Here is a 12,022-nt window from a genome sequence, read left to right on the forward strand (position 1 = left end):
TGCGACGGGAGATTGGCTGGCTGGCCGGACGCCGATGTCGCCGCCATGTTGCCTGAGGCAAATCGCCAAGTCAATACAGTAGACAAGGATTGTGCAGGATTTTGGAATAAAAAGTTCAAATAATCAGATCAATATGTAAGTATACATATTTAAATACAAAATTAAATAACATCTTTACATATATGAAACTGTGTTATATATGAAATTATTTTTTGTTTAAATAATGGAGTGCGTCTTTTCATTTAACTGAGAAAATACAAGAAAGCGGATTCTGCTTTTGTGTTTCACTGTCAGTTATTATTTTAATATGGATCATTTATTATAAATTATTCATTAAAATCCGTGAAACCTGATAGTTCAAGCTTTTTATTCCAAAAACTTGCCTAGTCCTTGTCTACTGTATTGAATAATGTTGCAGGCTCTCCTCTGGCAACATGACATCGTTGACGCCTGTGCTCAGTGATACGTTAATTTCGATCATAAATCAAATCATTCAAATTAATGTAACGTTTTCTCCGTGCTTGTTAGTCTGAAAAGTCACATATTTTTTAGTTACTTGTATTTCCTTATGTAGCAGACTTGCCTCTATTAATATGGCGGCGACACAGAAAAAAAACGAAGACATTTGGTTCAAGTGATTTCCGGTATTAGAAGAAGAGATACGGCAGCGATTTTCCAACTTCTGCTGTGAGTTGGAGGTCCTCGGCTGCATCCAGGTACTCTTGCTAATCTCAGAAATCTGACTCTGATTGTAATTTTGAATAAAATCTTGGAATCCCGACATTATTCTCAACTCTGACTTTACTCTCAGAATTGGAAAACAATGCTTCTCATTTTTTTATTTATTGTGACCCTTACCCACAAAATCAAAATCAAAAAGACCTATTAACTGAACCACAAAAAGCGATTCATAAAATCAGTAAGTCTAAATAATGAGGGAGAAAAACCAGTTAAGATACCAAACGACATGACCCTAGTAATTTACACTGATATCTCAGGTCTACTGTATTTGATCCAAATGAGAAAGGTAATACTAAGTCTAAGTCGGTGAAACTTCCTCCATACTGAGCTAATACCTTTAAATAAAATAATGTCAAATAATAGAGAGACAGGAGTGTTTAGAGACCAACATAAACAATATTTCTATTACAGTGTGGTTTAAGATTTGATGTGATTCAACCATCAATATAAAGAATAATCAGAACAATAAAACAATGACTTTTTATTCCTCTGTAACAGACAAATGTTTTTTTTTTACAGTCAGAGACGATAGCAGATAAGTTTGACCACATGGTATCTGGAAAATGGATCAACTTAACTGTGTATTGTTGTGATTGTCCTGCTGCTGATAAGGAATCAGAGCAGAGAGGACGGCAGTAGATGGCGCTAGAGCACCAAGAGTGTTACAGCAAAGGTCAAACTAAAGAAGAAGAATGTGGCTGTCCTCATCTTCCACCACGTCCTCAAAGTCTATTTAAATCCCTGTGAAAACGGAAAATTTTAACCCGGACTGAAAAGGACTGCTGGTCCTGAGCTGTCCCTACAGGAACCACGTCACTGCTGCTGAAATTTTATCATTATCATAATTATTAATTCTCTCCAACAAGAGGAACGTGGTTCACAGAAAACATCATAAAACCACCAGAAAATCTTTAAAATCATGAAAATATTCTTTTAAAAATGAGGGAATAAAAGGGAAAAACATATAAAAAGTAGAACAAAGAAAATCGGTAAAAAAGTCACATTATTTGGTGATTGTGACTTGATTGACTTGGTTAACCAGGCTACCTCTTTTGCCCCCCCATCAGTATTTTACAATGAACCTCATGCAGAGACTGTTGCTGAAGTATCTTGGAAATCTACTTACTCATAAGCTATGGTCAGATATTTGTAAATTCATATTAGACAACATTACCTGTGACTTTAAACTTTCCTGGGAATTATTTTCTTTTTGGCCACTTGAACTTTCAAAAACCACATGCTAATGAATATATGTTGTGATAAATCTCTTAAATTAAACAAATTACTTGCAAAGTTCTATATTCATGAATGTCAGTATTTAAAAAAACACGTTGCAGTTTTTCAGAAAGAAACTGTCTTCTAATATATATAAGAACTATTTCTTCATCCAAAAACAACAAAGTTATAAGCACTGTAAACATGTGCTCCTAATTTAAAGTTTTCATCTCTGAGTAATTGAATTCATTTATTTTTCCTCAAAGTATGCATTGATATGTTATCACCCTGGTTTTTATTTTATTTCATTTTTTCAACTCTTTCATTTTCTTTGGCCTTTTATTGTCAATTCATTTAATAGTTCTTTTTTTTCTTTACATATGATCTTTTTTTTTTTTTTTACCAATTCATTGCTACATTTATTTTTCAAAGCTGTATTCCAATTTATGCATTCGTACGTTGTTTGTACATTTCAATCCTTAAAAATGAATGTATGAAAAAATTACAAAGCAATCAGCAAAACTTGTGGCTGAGAAACTAATCAGGTGCATGAAGAAACAAAATGCATTACTTCAAGAAACTAGCTCTAAGACTGGGAAATCCTGCTTTGGCAGTTGTAAAAGTCAAAAACAAGCGACTCACTTTCTGATTTTTACTTTTCAGGACTGTGATGCTTTTAGTTTAGATTTATCACTTCTTAAAAACTTGAAATCAGGAACTGCACAGTTGACCATGTCAACCATGCATATTGATTCAACTACACATTTAGAAAGGACTGGGCTGTGAACATTTCAACAAACCCACAATAAGAAATATTCAAGTTCTGACTGAGCTCTATATTATTTTAGTTAAAACACAGCCTTCTCTATAACTGTGCATGTACTGATATGAATAATTGAAATACAAAAGTATGACAGTGTACCTTACCAGGGGACATTTTTTCATTGTGTCCTCTTTAGTAGAGGGATTAGGAATAATAGTATTCCATTCCAACAGTAGCAGATGAAACCTCATGAAGAATCCAGGCTTTCTTTCCAGTCATAGCAAAAAGATTCAAAGCTTTGTGGTTTCATTCTGAGGAACAACACTGACATCTGGTGGCAAATTAGAATAACAGCAGCTGTTCATTAGCGACAGAAGTACTGGCTTTTCTCATTGTTTCAATCTCAGATGTCAGATGTGTCCCTTCTTTGAATTCATCCCATATAAGTGCAGACATTTACAGAGCTATTTATATTATATTTTTGGTTGAATAAACTAAAAACCTTCTTAAGATGAATATGTATGTTTACAGCAGGATTCATGAAAGAAAAGTCTGCTTTGGCATAATCACAAATCACACACTGGCTTTGTGCCAACAGATTTTTTTCTGTGGCTGACATTTGTGGGATGAGAGTGGGATTAATTGGTCTTTTCTGAATGACTGGGATAAAAAAAAGCAACATGCTTTAGAACAGGGTAGTTGGATTTGTTTCTTCTTTTAATGCAACATTCTGTTTCTTTACCTATTTCCATCTAGAAAAGCATTTCAGCACAGTGATGGGCTCGATTCTTCATTTCTCCAGACAAGTTGTTTTCAAAGTTTGGAAAAATGAGCCTCCCCTGAGAGAATAGATTTTCCATGGACCCCCTCATCCATAATACACAAGATTAAAAATATTATGTCTCATCTTTGTTTTTACATGTTTAATATTTGGGTCTTGAAGTCCATCTTTCTCAGGCGATCAATGATTTAGTTTCAGTCTTGAACTTATTGCCAGTACTACCTAATCATTAGGCTCTACGCTCTAGTTTAGTGGGATCTGTAAGATTGCATCTGTGAAAGCAGGATTGCATAACTGCAGATCATCCTCCACCTTCTGCCTTACCTAGTTTGATCACTGTCAGTGCCCAAAACCTGCAGAGGCTGTCCTGGTGTTTACTTTACTGACTGTAATTTCTTTGACTTCCTGTCAAAAATTCACCAGAATCAGTGCTAGTATGTCCCCAGGGTTTACAGAACCTCATGCTTGACATCTTTGCAAATCAAACACTGTGACTGTTGAGCACCATCAGGACCAGTGCAGGAAAATCCGACCTTTAATAGTCGACACACCACACACAACAGAAGTAAGCCAAGCAAATCTCACACTTTGAAAACTACTGCATTAGACTGACAGGAGCGCCAGAACTTTGAAATTACTTGCCCATCACTAAAGCTACAGGTGACACATATTTCAATCTCCACATTGCATTAATAATCAGGATCCACATCTCTTTACTATGCAAAGTCCTGGTCTGACAGAAGGCATGAGAGGAGGGGCAAGGGATGAGGTGGATAACAAAATAAAAATTTTATAGTGCAAATTCAGGAATAAAAGCAGCCCTGAAAAGTATGTCAGAGCAAGTAATAAAGATCTTCTTTGGGTTGCATTTGACCAAAGTCACTTAACATTTTTATGACCCCACAGGACAGGGGGTGGCCTGCATCCAACAGTAAGGTGACCCCAAAAAGTGGGAGGTAGGAGGCACACGTCATACAAATGAGCATTACAAAGAGCATCAAGCAGAGCCAGAATAGCAAGTGAATAGAAAAGCAGCAGTACAGTTAACATTGTTTCAAACAGGCAGATCTGAATAATCATGACTCAGTGATTTTATTATCGAAAAACATAAGAAATTCAAGCATGAATTATTTGTTAAAAATCTCCACAATCCTAAATTTATCATCTTCAGCCAACTGGATCTGCATCCAAGTAATAAAAAAAAAACAAAAAACATGAAATATCATTATTGATTCATTAATGAAAGGATAGAATACTAACAGAATGTTATTTTGACAAATTTCCTAGATGGTCAGTGTGTTAGGATGTCCTGGACAAACCCTTTTGCTTACATATTTTCACCACTAGGACAACCTCAATGACCACCAGTACAGCCATCATACTGATAATAATGATCATGTATGGATCTGCTGAATAGTGCATGGACCTCATCGAGCTGTCCGTCAAAAACACACTTCATGCTCTCCAGGTGGTAGAGGACTTTACATCCCTGCGTGTTTGTCTTTATGTCTGTGATTTTAAACGTCTCGTAGGGGGGAATGAGCGCCTGGTCAAATCCTTCCAGAGCAGAATAATGTGTGATGTTTACACTGAAGCTTAGTTCAGTGTAAACATAATAAAAAGTTTAATTCAAAACAGTAGGTATTCTTTGTGGACTTCCTCCAATCAGAGCCGACCGTGAAGGTGCTGAAGTGAACCAGTTTGTTAGAAATATCTGGATTCAAGTATTCCTCTGTTCTGTAGCTGGTGTTGAGACATGCCGTCCTCTGACGGTACTTCAGGATCTCGACAGCTTCATTCAGAGAGGAATAAAGGAAGGACTCTAAAGTCCCTCTTTGTCGTCCTCTTCTGCGTTCTGTGTTCCCACCGTCTTGTTTATCAGCTTGGAGCACACCACTTGTGTACATGTAGATGGCAGTAGAAAGATTTTTTGTCATGCTGAGGTGTGCAGACGCTTTGGCTTTTTTCTCTGCATCACTCCACGCCTGTTGGAAACTCCCACTGTTCCATGTCTGCATGAAGGCGGCTTCACCGGGGATGGCTGCAACTCCAGAGCTGCAGTTAAGGTCTTGGGTTTGGGGCTGAAGTGGACCCTGAAATGAAGAGAAATAGGTGGTAGAGTACACTATTAACACTATTAACCACCACCTCAGTTTTTCTGTTAAAGTTCAATCGGAGTTACCTCTTCAGCAACATCTTGCCTGCTGATTTTCACAAAGATGATAGCTATGAGCAGTCCCACCATAAGAAGAGAAATGAAGACAAATGCGGTGAGGCATTTCCTCTGATGTGCTGTTTTTGTCTTCCTCGAAGGCATCAGGCACCTAGAAAAGAAGAAATCTGTCACTGAACCAGGAGACACCAGGACCGGGACTGACTGGTGTGGCATTTGTAGCATACCAGCCCTGTGTTTAAACCAGCACATCAATACATACAGCAGGTTCAACGTTTTAGCAGCCTTTCTATGTTTAAGAAAGGCAAATTGCTTGGATCTATTTCCAAAATATTTCATAATCCCCAATTCCAGAAAAGTTGGAGCACTGTTTGAAAGAAACAAAGACAGAATGCAATGATTTTCCAATCTCATTTACTTTCCTCACTGTTCCCACCACCAAACTTTGTACCTACAGAGACAGAGCGTTCAGGACTACAGCCCCCATCCTCTGGAGCACCCTCCCAAAAAACATCCACAATGCTCCATCCTTGGAAAGGTTTGAAAAACTCCTCAAGCACCACCTGTTCACCATGGCTTGTATTCTGTCCTAAACCTGCCCCCCTACATACACTCAAATTAGTGTTTGTCTTTTGTATTGTGTTTTGTTTTCCACTCTTCTGTAAAGCGACCTTGGCTCTCAGGAAAGGCGCCATGTAAGTCCAAGCAAATATTATTATTTTTATTTTTATTTTTTTTAACTCACAGTAGAACATAAACAACATATCAGATAAGTGAGACATTTGGAGGAGCATCTAACACCTAATGAAGCTTAGCTTAAGTTCAAGCAGGAAGACTGTTTCATTTTCATTTATTCATTCATTAGTAATCACTCACTCACCTGTCTCCCTGTTCCTGCTCTAATAATCAGCTGGTATAGGCGTTTACTCACTTAGGCTTTGAGCCAATGCCTTTCAGCCCTCACCGCTCTCAATCCAATCATCCTGCAGCTGTCATATTTTAAAATCTGTCCTCTTTCCTATGCATTTATGGTTGTTTGAATGCGATTGCTGCAACCCTTCTCCTCCCCAGCCACCTTCATTACATCTCATCGGTGTGCAGGTTCAGCTCCTTCATGCATGCATCCTGCATCCATTCATGTCCACCTCCAAGCTATCTCAGCGGTGTCCGGGTCAACTCCTCAAAAATCTGGTCCTCAGAAGTCTCACTCATCTTATCCAACTCTGTCCATCACCACCACCATTATCTAGACTCCATAGGGGGGTATCCTATCCTGCTGTTCACCTCAACCGCATTCAGAGTTGGCCATGCCATTCACAAATACAAGTTAAAGCTGTAGAATGCAAAGAAGCCACAGGTGAACACAATCTATAAACCGTGCCATCTTCTCTGGGCCAAAGCTGATCTAAAATGGCTATTTTAAAATTATGTTTCATGGGAGCTGTAAAAAAAATATGTTTTCGATTGAAAAGTTTGATTTAGCAAAATTAAGTTGTCCACATTATGCAAATAAGTTGTATTTGTGGTTAAATCATCTTTACCCCTTACTCATCAGGCTCTAAGAGTTTATGACATCATCTGGTCATAAGAGAAAATCAGAGTCAGCTTTTTTGGCCAGTCAGCTTACGCAGCAAGGAATTTCCCTGTGGTTAGCTTTGATCTCAGTGTGCAGAAATTAAACGATACGTACAAAAATTAAATACACTTAAAAAATGTAGAAAATAAGATTATAAACATGTACATGCCTTTGTACGGGTTATTTCTCATATGTACACATCAGCGTGCATTGAGATAGACAGATTTATATAAGGTCAGATCATTTAAGATAGCTGATCAGAGCAAATTTGTATAAGAAGTAAGGCGTTTTACCACAGAGAGCTTCTTACAGCATTCAGTTACAGTGAATAGATTACTGACAGAAACGTGAATAACACATCAACAACACCAGGAAGTAAAAATAAGAAACTAGCAACCAAAATATTGATTATTGGTTTAAAAAAAAAAAGTGTTAGGAGCTGACACGTGTGCCGTTACAGGACGACTGTAGCGTGTTCAGAAGGACTAACAGCTTTAGTTACACTCTTTAATAACCACATGTAAAGACAAGATGGATACACCTGGAGTTCAGTTTGAATTCTGGTCACAAAATCGTTAATCTGTAGGCTACTCACCAGCGTTTGACACTCTGCTGTGTCAGTGAGAAGGATCTGATTAAATAGCTTTCTCTTTTTCAATGAAAACCTGAGATTTGTCTCGTCAGCTGTGCGGCCAACACCCTGACAAGTTATTAAGTGTTCTGTCTGAGATGTTGAAACTCTACTCTGTATGTCTGCATGTTAACTCTTGTTTCATGATTATTATGAAATAGCTGTTCGCTCCTCTTTCAAAATAAAAGTCTGCGTCTGCCCATGTAATAAGTAAAGTAACCCGAGCTCAACAGAGCACAAAATACCAAAATAAGACACAACAAAGCTTTTTCCTGGGGGAATCTTTTAGCTTAACGACTAACCTCAGTGGGATCACTTAAAAAAATGCTTTGTTTCCTTCATAGGTAATGTGACTGCCTTTAGTTTAATTTTTCTGTCAGCATTTTCTTAAACCAAATGTTAAAAAGTTCATAGGTAAATAAACTAATTAAAACAGGATATTAGTGCTGAGCAAATGAGTCCCATATTAATAAGAGTATTTACGTATTAATTTATTTTAAGAAAAATTTACTTAGCATTTTTCAGCTCACATGTAAAGTAAGTTATTGTACATTTTCATTATTTCCACAGCTATAAATATTGTTGATCTATTTTTTTCTTCATTTCAAAATAAAATTAACTTAGCTTTTTTACATTCACATGAAATGTAAGTTAGCGTACATTTTCATTATTTGCACAGCTGCAGGAAATGAAAATTGATTTAATTCATTAAATATTATGTAGCATCCCTCCTGAATGAAAGACGGTTGACTCTTGTACTGATGATTTCCGTGGTTTATTTTAACTTGACAAAGTCAAACAAACTGTAGTTGAAGAAGTCACAAAAGCACAAAAATCCACCGTAAGAGCTGAATGCCAGCACAGTAGGGCTTTTTACTTTCTGCAGTAGCTCTCTTTGTTTACGTTGCTCCATTAACTTTTCTCATCACAGTCAGGTTACCTCACGTTACTTTAGTCACTTCCTTTCTGGCGCTTTCAAAGTAAAAGTCTGCTACAGTAACACAGGAAGTAAAGTTACCTCAGCTTAAATCAATACAAAACTTACAAAATAAAACATTACAAAACATTATATCTGTAGAAAAGCTTAAGGCTCAACAGTTACACTTATTTTGGTTACTTACATATTATATCAGACGTTTATTTATCTATTTATTTACTTTTAATACAGACATTATGACAATGCAGATTTCATTCATTTTTTTTTCAAATTAAGATGAATCTAGCTTTTTTTCAATTCATATTTAATGTAATTTAGCTAATATTTTCATTATTTTAGATGTATTTTAATGTTAATCACAGAAGACTGCGAGCACTGTACTGTATGATTAATGTTAAAACAAAAAAAGTTTGTGTATTTTTCATAATAAAAAGTTAAACTTATAAAACTGGGATTGAAAACTGGGTAATATCCTTTCTGGGGGCCCAAAATCTCTAGCTACTCCCCTGAATGGTGGTTATGCATCATAACATCAGATAACAGTCTACAATGTGGCCCGGTGGGAGTCTGAACTGGTCCGACACTATGTGGTCTGTGTGATCTCCAGAATATTATAATATTCAAAGGGGAATTAAATGAAGTTTGATGTTTGTGTTATTACAATCCCAACTGTTGTGATCAAAGTTCTTCAGAGAGACATTTAAATACTGCCTTACAGTCATATGTTTTTTAATGTTGTGAATACTTTCAACCAGAGGTGCAGACTTCAGTCCGCTTTAACCAGTGAAGGATGATTCACTTTACCCAGACTGCCTGAGGAAAACCCATTTTAGCTCCACTTACATTTAAGAAAGAGTCATCCATCCTGTGGTTAACATTTCTCTCTTCTTCCTTCTGTATATTACACAAGAGCTCTTTCACAATTATATCAAATGAGAAACTTTGACATTTTAATCACACTTTATATGTTGCCAGGGGTAAATCTTCTAGAGGTGTCCCTTCATACCAATATTCACCATTTACAATGTTATTTTTCACAGAAACTGAACTAACGGCAGATAACATGTTTAGGTCAATTGTTTATCTCTTATAGATCACATTTGGAATGATATTTTGAAAAATGAAAAAACAAACTCACCCAATAACTGAACTGGTTATACTTGTATTCCTAAAGAGAGAGGATTCTTCATTTAGATTTTATGCTGAAAAACATGTAAATAAAGCACTGACAACAATAAATACACAACTAGACTTCATGATTATTACCACATTAGGGCCTAAATAGCACTAGAGTGTAAGCCAGGGGTGTCAAACTCAAGGGTTAGGGGCCAAATCTGGCCCACAGCACATTTAAACCCTGCCCACCAGATCATACCAAATTTTTGTTATAACTGGCCCACCAGTATGAGGTCTGCAGATTTCCTCCAGTAAAACAATGTAAACTTAACCTTGATGATGAAGAATTAGAAAGAGTAAAGAGTTCAAATAATTTGATAAAAGTCAGGGATGTAGAAAAAGAAATTTGCGTTTTCGTTTCATATGTTCTAATTTACATCTCACAGTTAGACTTAAAGTTATGGTTTTGATATTTTTCTCACATTTTGACCTTTTCAAATAATATTTTTGACTTTTTGATACTTGGACTATTTAGATTCACAATGTTAATTTTAAAGTCATATTTTGATGTTTAAAACTCATGAAATTGAATTTAATTTTGCATTTTGACATTGTCAACTCCTAACTTTGAATTTTAATCGCAAATATCAACCTTTTCTATTTAAAATCTTAAAGTTTTAGCTCATCTTTTGACCTTTATAACTCAATCATTTTAATTTCATCTTATATTTTGACATTGAAAACTCATTATTCAGAATTGTATCTCGTATTTTTGCCTTCTAAACTCATGATTCAGAATTTATACTCATACCTTGACATTTTCAACTCCTAAATATAACTTTTAATCCCACATGTTGACTTTTTTGATTCAAAATTTACATTTTTTATGTCATCTTTTGACCTTTTAAACTCATAAGTTTGAATTTTATCTCATATTTTGACCTTTTAAACTTTTATTATTGTTTTTTTTAGTACTTTAACTGTTAAAGATCATGATTCTAACTTTTGACTTTTTTTAAAATGTCAAAATCATTTATCATCAACATCACATTTTTTCCCCCTATAATTTGTTAACAGTGAAGATGAGGTTGATAGTTTATGGGAAATTTTGACCCAGTTAGGCCCTCAGGTTAGACCCAAATTCAGAATTTGGCCCCTGCTGTGATTGAGTCTTACATCTCTGGTGTAGGCCACAAAACTATTCCCTTTATTATGCTCCTAACTAAAAATCAGAGGTGTCAAGTAACTAAGTACAAATACTTCATCACCTTACTTAAGTAGAAATTTTGGGTATCTATACTTTACTGGAGTAATAATTTTGCAGCCCACTTTTTACTTCTACTCCTTACATTTTCATGCAATTATCTGTACTTTCTACTCCTTACATTTTAAAAATAGCCTCATTACTCCTTTTTCATTTCAAGCTTGTTTCTTCCAGCTTGGCATCATTCAAAGAAAACACAAATAAAAAACCCAAAAAACTATCCAGATAAATTGCGCCATCTGGATAGAGTGAATATAAATGTGGTTGGATAAGAGGTATAAACATAAGGCTATTCTGACACCCTATTGGTGTGTACACGATCCATTGCACCTTCAGACATGATACAAATCTCATCACTCTCCAGCAAGGAAATAGCAGATGTATGTAGACTAGTACGAAGATGTCCGTGGCAGAGACTCAAGAGAACTGGAGTGAAATGTCCCAACCAAGCACCAGTGAGGAGGTTGGTAGTACACATATATGATTCTTGAATGTATTGCATCCCAAATTTTTCAACATTAACATTTTAATATAACATTATAGTCATTATGACCTTTAGAAAAATGTTTTTTGGGGAGGTTGGGTAGTGCACCATGATATAATGGAATGGAATGGTAGAATGAAACTAGCCCCTGTGGTACTGCCTAAGCTTTTGTCCTTAATTGATTTCCCCCCCTTTACATTACTTTTACTTTCCTACTTTAAGTAGTTTTGAAACCAGTACTTTTATACTTTTACTTGAGTAAAAAGCTTGAGTTCATACTTCAACTTCTACTGCAGTCTTTTTAAACCCCAGTATCTATACTTCCACCTCAGTAATGAATG

The 12,022-nt window shown here is 35.9% G+C and overlaps 1 pseudogene; it reads right to left on the minus strand.

Moving 5' to 3' along the window:
* Positions 1–4,854: 4,854 nt before the first annotated feature.
* LOC121508553 lies at positions 4,855–5,889 on the minus strand (annotated as a pseudogene).
* Positions 5,890–12,022: the final 6,133 nt, after the last annotated feature.

Source organism: Cheilinus undulatus, linkage group 4 (genome assembly GCF_018320785.1).
Source record: "Cheilinus undulatus linkage group 4, ASM1832078v1, whole genome shotgun sequence".
NCBI classification, from domain to species: Eukaryota; Metazoa; Chordata; class Actinopteri; order Labriformes; family Labridae; genus Cheilinus; species Cheilinus undulatus.